The following is a 14785-nucleotide window of genomic DNA, read 5'->3' on the forward strand; positions in this document are numbered from 1 at the left end:
CCTTTAAATCAGGACCGCCTGTTTGGCAACAAGACTGAGGAAGTTCTTAAAAAGATGGACGATAAAGCTAAATCTATGCAAACCGTTAAAGATTTTTTACAAGTTCAGCCTCCTACATTTAGTAGGCACTGGCCCTCTAAGAATTGGTCCTTTCCAGCCCCTTCCAGGTCTTCTCAAGCCAAACCCAGACACAGCAGAAACCCCAGGTTTCAGTCCCAGGGGACACACACAGAACTAAGCAGTGAGGGGGCCTCCACTTCCAAATCTGGGAATAATAAGCCCTCCCCATGGTAAACTGTCTCAATGACTTCCTTTTAAAATTTCCAAGCACTTATCAACTGACTGCTCCTTTGGGGGGAAAGATTGCTTTTCATGCAAAGAATTGGGAACTCATTACCCAGGATAAATGGGTTTTAAATGTAGTGTCCCAGGGTTACAGATTTCACTTCCACACATTGCCAACAGCAAGCGGGTGGCCGGTCCTACCCCCAAATCAGTGGGCAGAAGCACAAAAACAAGTACTTTCTCTCTTAAGCATGGGGGCTATTCAGCTGGTACCAGAAGAGGAAAAGAGAAGGTTTCTACTCGAAACTTTCCTGGTACCCAGAAAAGACCATTCATGGCGTCCTGTCCTGGACCTGTCTACTCTAAACACCTTTTTGGAGATTCCAAAATTCAAGATGCTGACTCTTCACCAATTACTTCCTATGCTAGGCAAAGATGCCTGGTTAGCAACAATAGATTTAAAAGAAGCATACCTGCACATCCCAATCATGGAATCTTGCAGAAGATACCTACGCTTCAAAGCAGGCTGCACACACTATCAGTTCTCTGCACTGCCCTTTGGCTTATGTACTGCGCCCAGGGTATTCACAAAGTGCCTAGCTCCAGTCATTGCATTTTGCAGGCAAAGAAATACTCAAATATACTCATACCTGGACGATTGTCTAATTCGGGCAGAAAGCCAGGACATACTTTTGAATCATCTGGCCTTTGTACAAAGAGTTCTAACTTATCTGGGGTACACCATAAACGAAAATAAATCACACCTGGTACCCTGATAAATTATATTCCTGGGAGAAAGCTTGAATACAACTTCCCAGATGGCTTTCCTCACGCCAGAGAAACAAATTCATTTGACAACCTACTTCAAACACGTGGCCACAAAAACCCTGCTATCTGCAAGACAAATACTGCAAGCCGTGGGGTTCATGGCCTCCTGCATTCTTCTAATTCCATATGCAAGACTGCATATGAGGAAACTACAGTGGTATCTAAAAAGCCTATGGTGTCAATATTCTCAAGACCTAGAAACAATGATTCCTATCATACCTTGCCTATGGCTAGAGTTCCTTTGGTGGGCAGAGGCCTGGCACCAAAACAAGGGACTACCTTTCACACCACTCCCTGCTGCCCAAACCCTAACAGCTGCATCAGACTATGCATGGGGGGCTCACCTGGCAGGGAAGTGCATTCAAGGCAAATGGAATCCAAGTCAAATGCACCTTGCATATCAATCAAAAAGAAATGCTAGCTGTACAGAATGCTCTGACAGCCTTCAAGGACCTCATTCTTCCAAGACAGCTAATGGTAAAGACGGACAACACCACTGTTATGTGGTACATAAACAAGCGGGGGGTGCACATTCTTATCCCGTCTGCAGACTAGCCATGGCATTGTGGAACACAGCCTTGCGCGCTACCAAGTGTACCTACAAGCTCAATTCCTGCCAGGAAAATTAAATATACTGGCAGACGGACTAAGCAGAAAACTCATAGACCCACACAAGTGGAAGCTGGAACCAAGGATTTTCAACATGTTGACAAGCAATTGGGGGAGCCCAGATATAGACCTGTTTGCCTCTCCCCAGAACTACCAATTGGACAAATTTTGCACAAGGACTCCCCACAAACAAGCCTGGAAAGTGGATGCTCTGTCCTTCAGCTGGAAAAACCTATCAGTCTATGCCTTCCCCCTCTGCCTCTGCTCTCCAAAGTACTACTAAAAATCAAACAGGAAAAAGCAAGGATGATTTTGATTGCTTTAGACTGGCTGCATCAACACTGGTACCCCCTCCTGCGCAGTGTGTCACGGTTATCTCCAAGGCACCTGCCTCAGACTCCTTCCCTGCTGTCTCAGCAGGAGAACCAGATTCTGCACCCTCAGCTTCTAACACTGAACCTTGCAGCCTGGCTAATTACTTAATCTCTCCTTTACCATCCCTCAGCAAACCTGTGATAGATATCATTTTAGAGGCAAGGAGGCCTAGTCCTAGAAAATCTTATGTTGAAAAATGGAAAAGATTCTGTGCCTTGAACCAATCTCAAGGGATGAGCACAGCAGCACCCAATTTACCTCAGATTTTACAATACTTAACTGAGATGCTTCACAAGGGCCTGTCTTTTTCCTCTCAAAATCCACGCCTCAGCCATTTCAGCTCATTATAACACAGAACCTCCCCTCTTCTCTCATCCACTGCTCAAGCAGTTCCTCAGAGGGACCAAAAATTTGAGACCACCCAGGAGAGCTGCAACCCCAGCCTGGGACCTTAACTTTGTCTTGGATAAACTCACTCTACCTCCTTTCGAGCCAGCTGCTACTGCAGACTTAAAATTTCTTTCTTGGAAAACAGCTTTCCTTTTAGCAATCACTTCAGCTAGAAGGGTATCTGAATTACAGGCCCTTATGGCAGTGGAGCCTTTTATCATTCATGCGGACAGGGTGGCCCTCAGAACCAATCCATCCTTAATGCCCAAGGTGCTAGCCAGTGTGGCTCTTAATCAGTCCATTAATTTGCCAACCTTCTTTCCCAATCCACAGAATAAAGGGGAACGGATACTTCATTCCTTAGATGTGCACAGACAACTTAGATTCTACTGGGACAGGACTAAACCTCAAAGGAAATCTGAACAACTGCTGGTGGCATTTGCTGCAGGGGCAGAGGGGAAGGCTATTTCAAAGCAAACCATTTCTAAATGGATAAGCCGTTGCATTCATTTCTGCTGTAAGCACCATGGAAAACCTATCCCTCAGGGGATCAGACCTCACTCCACCAGGGCTGCATCAACCTCTACAGCCTTTCTCAGAGGCGACCCTACCAGGGACATCCTAGAAGCTGCTACCTGGAGTTCTGTACATACTTTCACCAAGCATTATCATTTGCCAATTTTCTCTAAATCCAGAGCTGGCTTTGCCACTGCAGTCTTGCAGGGCCTTATAGCTGGCCCTAATGCTATCTAAATTCCTCCTCCCAACCATAGCTTTGCGAGTCTACCCAAATGTAATGACTGCAACTGTGAAACACTAAGAATATAGTACAGTTGGATACACTTAGCGTAAATGTAGATGTTAGAGTGTATTCACTGTTGCAGTCCTGGTTACCCTCCCTCCAGCCCCCTAACTACTTCTGACTATACCTCTACTTTCCTTTACTATGCTTAAAAGCCTTTTTGGTGTATTTGCTTTTTTTGTTGGAGGTATATCTTTGTACTTTTATATTTAATTGCTTCCCATTAGGGGGCACCTGACATCTGAGGCAAGAAAAACTGATGTAATGGCGTTGGCTGCATGTTTTATACCCCTGACGACCTGACGTCATGGAAGAAGAGGACAGCAACCGACACAGGACCCAAGACTGTTAATCAGGCTGACTGTGGGCTACCTGCAAGCAGATAACCCAAATGTAATGACTGCAACAGTGAATACACTCGAACATCTGCATTTATGGTAAGTGTACACAACTGTACTTTTTTCAGTGTAGGATGTATCTTACACATTTTAGGCACACACTCATCCATGAATGGTGGGATAGTGTCATATGCCTTTTTTTTTTTTTTTTGTTTAGTCCATGCCATACTTAAATTCTTCCCCTTTTTTTAGTTCTCCATTATGACTTTATTTAGCAACAGATGATCCTTTGTTCCGTATGACTTTGTTTTATTGGCTTTTTTTCTATTGCCGTGATTGATCTATCTTCTAAATGACTGTAAACTCTGTCGGCATCAATTCTGGTGTATAGTTTATATACAGTTGGAAGGCAAAGTTATTGGCCTGTAATTTTTAGGGTAGCTTGCAGGTTCACTCTTTAAGTAGGAGCATTGTTTTTCCTGTTAGCCAGTTTGGTGTCTGTTCAGGGTGCGCATATAAATAGTTCTTGCTCATGACTAAGTCTTCATGTAAAGATGTTAATACTTTTAACCAGAAGTTAGGTACTGTGTTTGGGCCTGGTGTTTTCCAATTAGAGGCTTTAATTAACTTTGTTTCAGTCTCTCTGGCTGGTACTTCCTCCCATTTCATATCCTGTACCTTTGAACTTCTTAACCTTTCTTATACTTCTTTTATCCATTTAGCATCTTCATGTTCCACAGGATTTTCATAAATCTCCAAAATGTATCTATTTCGTTTTTTGGGTCGTCTTTCAATTCCTTTTGCCTTGTTTACCATTTCTCTGCAAAACTTTTTGGGGTCATCAGTAAATTGCTCATTTTGTACTTTTCCTTTATGTTTATCTGTGTATCTTCTAAGTTTTTCTGCCTGTGCTGATATTTTTAGTTTATTTGTGGTAGTGCATCATGGTAGCTCTTGATCTGTTGTAATGTTGTGCATTGCCTTTATCACGGCCATCCAACAGTGACACTTCTTGGCTTTAATTACTTTATAGTTTTCTGTTTTCGATGTTTCCATGATGGTATTCAATTTCTCCCCTTCCTTTCCCTTACTACTCTGTGTTCTTGTGGTAGAATTGTATCTGTTATTAATTTAGCTGCACAGTATAATGTATCCTGTTTACTTCTGTTATATTACATGAATCTCTATGGATAGTCCTAATTACTGTGTTCATTTGTTTTGTCAATCTTCTGGCTTTTATCTATTAAATCAAGCAACTCTTCTCTTAGCTCATTTTCTTCTGAACTGAGTGCACATTTTTTGTTCTCTATTTTCTGTGGGCATTCTGTAGAAAGTTCTGTAGCATCTTTCTGTGGCACATTCTCTTCAGTTTCACCGTGTGATCTGTTGCCGTGTCATATGGGGACTCACTTGACCTATCACTCCTCAGCATTGACTGCGGCAGAGTTGGCACAGTTTCCTCTTCCTTGTTGTCCAGCTTCAAGTGAATGTTTATACTGGTTTCCTGTGGAAGGATCCAGAATATTTTAATATGGCAACTGACCAGTTGATTGACTCCATATGAGGAAGATGATATGGTATCTTAAGTCAATTTGGAATCTGCACTACCACCCATTAACCTTCCTAATTTCTCTCTTCCTCATCAAGAAGTGATTTATTTGGTGGATTAACCAGATTTCAGATAACCCAGAAGAGCCTTTCCTGGTTCCTTCCCCTTACTAGAAACTATTCATGGGTGCTTCATATCTGACTTTGGGAACTTGCTGCAAGAGCATCACTTTCTGATTTTCCGTGGGAATGTTATCTCTCTGGGACTATTTCCAGAATGGACCATTGCTTTCAGTGGGAGAGTAATGAGGTTTCTCAGTCCCTCAGAATACTGTGAACTGTTACAGAAGGACTTTCCAGAACCCTCACCTATTCCTCCAGTTCTACTGCCTGGTATTTTTATTGTAGTCAGCCAGCTGCCCCTAAAAAGACAGGTAGAATGTATAGAGTTCCTCATTCTTTTTGGTTTGTGTACATTATTCTCGACCCTGTCCCAAAAGCTATAGCTTTAGTTGATCCCACTGCTGATAAGCACTTGGTTAATTTACTTTAAAGTGATCTTTGAGTGTTACTCCCCTAAATTAAATTAGCTCACACTGTGCTCTAACCATCTTAACTTAGTCATGTCAGAGAGGAGTAGTAGTGACTGTATTCTGAGATCTCTTAGATCAAAGATGTGCACTCTGTTCTGTTGAGACAGCTTAGCTGTATCATATGAAGCAATGTTTTGTCAGTCATTTTTATCCATTAGCACATTCAAAGAACATTCTTTGTCAGCTTGCGGAAGTCTTATACCTTGTGTCTCAGACTTCTCTTAAAGATGCCATCACTTTTACTTTAAAACTTATCCGTATGCCCTGCAGGTGCATCTGCCATTGTGGGTTCTGTACACATAGGTTCATAGGAGATTACTAGGTTAACAGCTTAGGGGCCCTTACAAGCCTAACCAATACAACCTGATTTTACCCAATATGTGTCCCTTAGGGGACAAGAGGATAGCATGGATTTGTGCCTGTGCATAGAGTATCTTTCATATTGCCTGTTGTCAGTAAGGGACATAGGCAGTACCCCAGGTGTGAATTTGCAAGTCGCTATCCATCCCCATCCTCATCTCTGCATTTGAAGACGGCCAGGGAAGGGCTCTACTTAAAGTGAATAGGAAGCCTGTTCCAAAGAAGCAGCAGTCTGAAACACACACATCTCGTCAGCATGTTTTGTTTTGAGTCACTGGTTAAGTTTAAATTTGTAGATCGGGTGCATACCTCTCAACTGTACAGATTTTTGCCTCATATTTTTGGTCTGTTTCTCACAAAATTGTGGTTTTCTGTCAAATCATGGATAGTGGAAGTCAGAAAATAGACATTTTAGTTTCAGACTTCATACCCTTCAGAAAATTCATGCTAATGCAAAACCTGTTCTGTTAACTTTCTAAGTTTGTAAGAGCAATATTTAAAACATCTCTATTTTTGGGCTTTTGTCCCCCCCCCCCATTTTTATTTCTTTGTCCAGATTTCTTGCTCTAAGAGGTTGAGAGGTATGATCGGGTGACCTTTGTGCTGTTTGATTTACAGATGTGTGTAGCAGCTCCATCAGGGCTGGATTTGAGTGCCTTGTAGGTCACCCTTTAATAGTCAGTAGGACTTTGTTTATCCCTGGTACTTGGATTGATTTTGTATTACTAACACTGTAGCACAGCACAAGGGAAATATAAATTCCTGAGTGTGCCATCCTTCAGATGAGATGTTAAACTGAAGGTCACATCATCCAAAGCTAGTGGTACTCTGGTGGATACCAAGAATTTCAAAGCACTTGTTAAAAAGAGCAGCTTTTTTATTGATCTATACATTACGTATTTACATTATTTACATCTAGCTACAAATCTCCATGCATTATAAACTTAAATTTCAGCATCCCCACACTGTTTTATCCACAGCCAAAACATTTTTTTTCCAAAGTATTTGTCAAAGTCCATTTTCCATTGTATTTAATTTGATTTTGTCTCCCGTTCGATATATTCCATGAAGCATAAAATATTACTCTGTCCATTTTCTTCATTTCTTCCTGTTCATGTGCACCATAATATCCAAATTGTGTCCATATTTGTTCAAATTTTAGCAAACTTTTCACCCTATTATCTTTACATATTTCTTTCCACAAATTAACTTCTCACTTTTCAAAAACACATGCTCAGTAGTCTCAAACTTTTCACATTTATTTACATATTCTTTTTTTTTTGTATGGCATATTTGCCTTGACCGACAATTTTCTAATAGACAATCTCCATAAAAATCATTGCATTCTTTAATCTTTTTCTAGTTATGTCATCATTATGGCTTTTTTCTGATCTATTTTTAAATCTTTCAGTGGATCAGTACAATAAAATGCTTTCATAATACTTGAGTACCATTCCTTTCTGTTTTTCTCACATACATTTTGTTTCATCTTCCATAACACAATTTTATTTTGGTACTTTTTCATTTCTTCATTCACAGTGCTTTTACTTCATTTTTTTTTTTAACTTCCATTCCTTCCCACAGTTCTTTGTATTTATAATATAGTATAATTTCTATCAAGTTTTATTTTCTTTCATAATTCCTTTTAATACCTTGTATAAAATTAAATATGCTTCATGTACTGTTGGGGTTATTAAATCCAAACTCCTCGCTGTTCTTTCATATACAGAATTCCTCTTTTGACTGGATTCAGTCTGGAGACCCATATAAAAGAGAATTTAATCATTAATTCATTTTCATACTTAATAGGAATCCTATAGATGTTAGCAACATAAACATTTTTCCTATTGCCATGGTGTTCAACAAGTGTGCTTTTTTTCTATATGAAAATATGTATGATTTCCAAAAATTAGTCATATCTTTTACTACTTTGAGTACATTATCCCATTGTCTGTATTCATTCCTTCCAGATGTTATTCCTAATATATCTATATATTTTTCATTGAACTTAACACCTCCTGTCATACCTTCAAAACCAAATCCTTTACTTTTCTCCTTGAACCAATTTTTTTAAATTTATACTTAATTTTTCATTTGCTTTTTCCATCCATACTTTATTTTTAACAATTAATACAATATCATCTGCATCATTATACATTATTGGCAATTGTAGTTCCTTCATCATTTTGTATCCACCGCTGCTTGACACTATTAATTTCCTTCACGATTACATTCATAAGTAATGAGACAATTACACTACCAGCTGGGCAGTCCTGCTTTATTCCGCATTCTATTTTTATTTCTTCCCCAATTCAGCCATTTAGTTTCCCATAGTTCCTTTCATAAACAGATTGTATTACTTGTAATATTTTTTGCTTACATTATATGCCTGCAAAATTCCCCATAATGATTTATATTGAATATTATCATAAGCTTTACTTATAACTCCTATCATAACATTCACTTCTGCATTTTTATTTGATATCAGTTATTTCTCTTATCCATAATAACTCTTTCCTTTTCTTCTAAATATGTTTTTGTCATATATTCTATCCATTTTTCTGTAACCTTTTTGTTGTTGTTTTCATAAAATGCTATCTGTATTATTCAGTGTTATAGGTGTCCATTTTTTAATCTCCTCTTCATTTTCTTTTAAATATAAATTTTATAACTCCTGTACATATCTTTCTCTCTAATTCCAGTTTCTAACCATTCATTTATAATTTCTATAAAACTTTTTTGCCACTCTTTCATTTCTTTATACATACCATATTCAATTCCGTCCAGTCCTGTTGCAGAATTCATGTTTGTCTTTTAGAATTTCATTAAATTCTTTCATGGTTTTTATCCTAAATACTCATTATCTTCCTTATTTAATTGTTTACCTTTGTACATTTGTTCGAAGTTTTCTTCTGTCTTAAATAATTCCAGTAAATATTTTTTAATTATTTTGTATATTCCTTCTTGCTGTCTTATTTGCTTGCCTTCCTTATTTCTTTAATTCTCTTGTTTTTCTTCCTATTAATTTACTCAGATATGGTGATACCACTTCTTTCTTTCCTTGTAAACAATATTTTTGTTTATGTCAAACACAAACGTCGCCACAGTAGTTACCAGGCTCTAAATAACCAACTCTTCAGCGATAGTAGACATAAAACCATTAATTCTACAACTGTAGAGATGCTGTTATTCACTTTCCAACACACGAAAACAGATCCAGGAAGTATCTATAATATTTTAGCTTTCACCTTTACACTTCTTCATTTCTTACAACACTGAATACCACTGAATACCTACAGGATTTCCCTCAACTGCTCTTGAGAGTCCTCTAAACCCTTTTGAAGTCCTCAAACAACATTTGTTTTATATACCCTCGGTTTATATTGGTATCCTATTTTGAATGAATGAACTGATTTGCCTTGAATATCACTGTTTTTTTTGGATATGTTGTTTTTATTACTATCTGTTTATTGCCACAGTGGTTTTTGTGGTTCGGTACGGTGTTGGGACTAATATTTTTGTTTATACAACAAGTTAATTTTATTCATTTTACATATTTCTTTTTCATAAGAGGAATTTTTCTTCTCTAATAAGTCTTTAAATATTTCTCTACTTAATATTTTATAGCTCTTTTTTTGTTCCTTATACATTCTAAAATACTTTTTTAAATATTTCTTTAAAATTAAACCACCAAACAGTCCAATTCTCATAGCACTCCATCATAATTTTTCCATAATTCCACAAGTTTTTTTCTCCTCAATTTAATTTTCATTAATTCTCTCTTCCTTTTCCTAGTCTTATATATTCTTCATTTTCCTGTACTTTAACACACATTGCCACATGATCTGAAAATCCAGCATACTTGATTCCTTTTTTTATAACTTTTAAACTCTGATATTAAAAAATCAATTTCTTTCCTTTTAAAGGTCCAGTGGTTATTTTCCCATAGACTTACTTTCCACTTCTCTTAATTTCTTTAGCCATTTTAATATCACAGTTGCTCTTATTTTTCCTTAAATTGCAGTTAAAATCACCCACCACTATAAGCGTCCATATTTATACAAACATATTTAAGAATATTTTTAAACATTTCTCTCTCTTTGTTACTTATGCATATTGAGCAATAATTCTATACACACAGTTTTCCCATCTCACATCTATTACCTTAGTTTGGCCTAGTTCCACTATGGTTACATCTAATATTTTAATGCTTTATTGACATAATATACATATGCCTGAGCATATTTCTTTCCCCGTGTTCCAAACTACCACACCATTCCAAAGTTTTTCATTTTGTTTTTTGTTCTCCCTTTGTTAATATCTTCTAAAACAATATGTGAATCTACTGCAGCACACCATTGTAATATACCTATTCTCCTGTTAAGATTTTTCATACTATTCACATTTAAAACTAATATTTTCAGCTTTTAAGAAAAGTTAGTATGTTTATCCCTTTCCTTTATTTTCTCTAAGCATTGTTTTTGAATTTTCTTTTCCTTTAACTCTTTTCCCTATCAAATTATTTTTATTTTTACTGTGCACCTATCAGCTTCTTCCTCACATCTCCTTTCTTTTTCCTTGTTACTTTATTTAACTTCATGTATAACCTCTTTATCAATTGCAGCTTTTTGTACATTTTTTTGCATAATACATTATACTGTCTCTCTGTCCTGTATAACTTCATTTTCATTTACATTCATTTCACATTCTAACCATGAATGACCAGCATTGCCACATTATTTGCACTTTAAATCACATTTTTTGCATTATGCTCTGTTTTACCACATAACATTTTTTTATTACATTCATTGAATAAATGTTAATATTTTCCGCAAAAATAAGTTTTTGATTGACCCCTGTATTTCACAAAACTCATATTACCATGAACATCATTAATACTAGGTATGTGCATAACATTATCATTTTCCATTTTCAGTATTACTCCACATTCTCATCCCCCAGTCCATAGTTTTCTTTCATCATATGTTTTTGTAGTGTATATTACTTCTTTGCATATAGTTAACAAATATTCTTTCAGTTCTTTTGCTTCAATTTCAGTTCTAAACTGGATCATTATTCCTTTTTTGTCTGTAAAAAGCTTGCACAACATATTCTGCACATGGATAAATGTTTTTTCTTTTGTTCATGTGCACCCAAACAATTTTCCATGGTTTGCCCAGTCTCAAATATCAAGTCACAAAAACTCTCTCTTAACTGAATGAATACTCTTACCTCTTTTGCTTTGACACCCAGAGGTGCTATGACAGAGACCCAAACCTTATACCTGTCACATGTACTGTATACTTTTTGTTTCTTCTTTGCTCATTCTCACACAGTTTGTGCATAAGTTCTTGTCTCTCAGCTCTCTCGAACTTTTTTTCTTGCACAGTCGCTTCTCCTTTTTCTTCTATTTTCTCCATGATGTCACTCCATGAAATTGCTGCTCCACTCTCTGGTTTTCTTTGGTTTACCATTTCTTCTTCCAAGTCATCATCCCGCAACCCTCCCAATTAGTGGGTTGTAATTATGCATTTCTCAGAGGTAACTGTCTCTCCTTCAAACAATCTCCTCCGAAAGTTTTCCTATGAATCCGTCTCTGTTACAGCTACAATATCCTTTTCTTCCAATGTCACTGTTTTTTCTGCACCCACAGCATCAGATAAAGCTTCTGGTGGCAATTCTACCATTTCAACTACATTTTCATCAGCCTTCACTTCATTTTCAGCCAAAGCTGAATCAGCCATATTTTTTTCCTGTCCCTCTTGGCGGCCTCCGCATGTGGACAGGAAACGGGAAGTCAGGATATGTAAGCCACAAATCCTTCCCCCGACCCCAAGAGTAGGGGAAGTTCTTAGGTGCCCTTTTGCATTTTCTATTCTCACCAACCCATAGTTGTAGTAGATAGCCTCATAACAGAAGACTGATTTTTGTTAGCTTCAGCTGTAGTGAGTCCTTTATTCAACCATGTTGTAATTGTTTGCTTCCACTGTTCAGCTGTAATGACAACTTTTTGACTGCTTACAGTTTGATATGTAATACAGGCAATTTCCTTCCCCGTTACTGCTTCCTATGAATAAAACCTTATTAAATAGTAAGACCAAAAGGCAGAAACCAACTGAGGGTGAAAACAATTGCTGATACACAATACCACTATTACTGTAAGTGGTTGCTCATTGAGAAACCCAATGTAACTATTACAAAACAATTCCTTAGACAAAAAGGCAAATTATGGCTTTTAATTTTACTTTTAAAAGTGCAACTAAAGAGTTTTACCAAAAATCACAATTCAGATACTTTCAAGTGAAAATTCAACCAATTAAATGAAGTTATTGCATAAAAGCATATTATATGAATGTTCTGATCACTGTTTTTACCACTCGACTCACATTACTGCACTGTTTTAGTCTACAGTCTCTCCTAATGTCCCTCTAAAAATTGTTTGGAAATGTACTATAATGTTGTGACACATCAGATAATTTATACCCCTAGGCCCAGTTTATCTGATGCCCTAAAAGTGAGAGTGCTGCTGTCCAAAAACAGCAAAGAAAATATGTATAATGAGATATACAGGCAGAAGATTTGGCAGGAAAAATGTGACATGTTTAATCCCTATATGTAAACACTTGGAAAGCACCACCTTAAATGGTGTGCACTTCTGTAGATATCAGCTTAATATTAACCAGTAGAGATATCTCAAATAATGTACAACATTTTTCCTGTATCAGTCTGAAACCAAAATGAAGATGGACTAAAAAGAAGTTAATTTGTATAGTATACAGAAAAAAGGTTGAAAGCAGTGGGATTTTTTTAATACCTCAAGGAAATCTGAATAATGGAAATAGGCATCATATCAAAAGTTTTGTTCAAATAACAGGACGGTCAGATTATACAAGACATCCATGTTGTGATGGGAGATTGGAACAAAGCTTTGACTCACTGAGAGGCTAATTAATGTATAATACAGGGATGCTGGACTGCTCACAAATCTAAATATTTTTCTGAATAGATATTGGGGAAAATCTGGCAGTATTCAATAACAAATGCAATCTAAGGATCTTAACTGTAACCCTAAACAGCCTTAAAGATGGATAGATCACTGTGTATTTGTGACACAACAGGCTATGTATTTCAGTGAACCTTTGAGCCAAACTGGTTTTTGGCAACAGTTAGGACTGTTAAACCTTGCTGTTCATACTGGTTTAGGTCACTGTGTGAAAAGCCCAATACATTCAGTTTTTTTGGGGGGAGGGGTTGTTTACTCGTATAAATGTAAACAAAATAATGAATTAAATGTAGGTTGTATCTTGAAGCACTGCGTCTGCTGCAGAGTAGCAAACCACACCTCTGCACTGCTCACCTCAGGCATACCTTAAAAGACTGACGGTCCAACTGTCCTACTTCCAACATCAAGAGAACAGTTCAGTATAAATAAACAAAACAAGACGTTGTCGCGTTCGATTCTCAGCTAGAGCGTCTTCTGTGTGGAGACATGCATGAATGGGCATGCCTTCGTTGAAGGTTGTGCGTCAGGGCTTGGTAACTCGGCACGTAAAAATCCACTACCAAACATTACCAGACTGGAGTTCCACTGTGGCGACACCTAACCGAAAGACACAACAACTAACATGTTAAAATACACAGCTTTGCTGTGAACTGTGTGGGGGAAGGTAAAAGGGTTAGTAGGCCTCCTTACAGACACAAGATTACATACATAAACATGCCTAATTCCAGGTTGCTGTGCGTCAAGTAAACCAAGTGACTAAGAAATCTTGAGACCCTAAGTGTTCTCTTCATGGAACACTGAGACAACTCTACCGAACTAGGCTAATGAGGACTGATGGACATAGTTACTTTAGATTATAGATCATAGGAGGTTAACTAGGCTGTCGCTTGTCTAGTCAAGATAAAATAGACTATTCTTTTGTGGGTTCTGTTCAAGCAGCTTTATTATGCACAAACACATAGATTGAGGCTTAACTTTAACTTAGATAAACTTATAAACAAAAACTAGCTGTTACACTCATACATGCTCACTCTGTGGCTGCACTCACAAAATGGCACTGAAGCTACCACATGCTGGCTATTTGTATGCATGTGCCAACCTTGAAATGCTTCTTAAAGGTACAACATATACACTATTCTACATCCTCCCTCTTTGAGAAATAAGTCATGCAATGTTGATGACTTTAATTAACGTGCAGTCAGTACAAATAATTCTTTGTCATGTAATTATACATAACTAAATACATATCAACAATTACGATCAGGTTGCTGTGTGTTTCACACTAGGTCTGGAGATGCAACTAAACTGTGGGACAGAAATTAGAATCCGATCTAGCAACTAGAACGCTCTCTGCTGAATGTTCAATTTTAGTGACATCATGAGTGGAAGTAGAAGTTGACACGTTCTACAACAGGAATATTGTCTGAATTGCTCTGAGATCTAGAGTCTGTATCACGGGAACAATGCTGCAATATTGATTCCCGTACTGGAAGATGTCTGCGATTTCTCCTGTACTCCACACCCTCAGATTCTTTGAAGTAGGATCTTGACTCAGTACATATACTTGACCAATCCAGTCAAAACCTTTCACTGTTTATATCCTTACTGCCTTTCCTTTCACTCGACGAAGAAATCTGCTCAGTTTATCATAACT

General features: G+C 37.5%; 1 long non-coding RNA gene across 1 annotated transcript in view; it reads left to right on the forward strand.

Moving 5' to 3' along the window:
• Positions 1–14785, forward strand: part of LOC122791819 — a 623348-nt gene that overhangs the window by 13421 nt on the left and 595142 nt on the right. The window lies entirely within an intron of this gene.

The sequence above is a fragment of the Protopterus annectens genome, chromosome 17.part0 (genome assembly GCF_019279795.1).
Source record: "Protopterus annectens isolate FY-2018-M chromosome 17.part0, PAN1.0, whole genome shotgun sequence".
NCBI classification, from domain to species: domain Eukaryota; kingdom Metazoa; phylum Chordata; order Ceratodontiformes; family Protopteridae; genus Protopterus; species Protopterus annectens.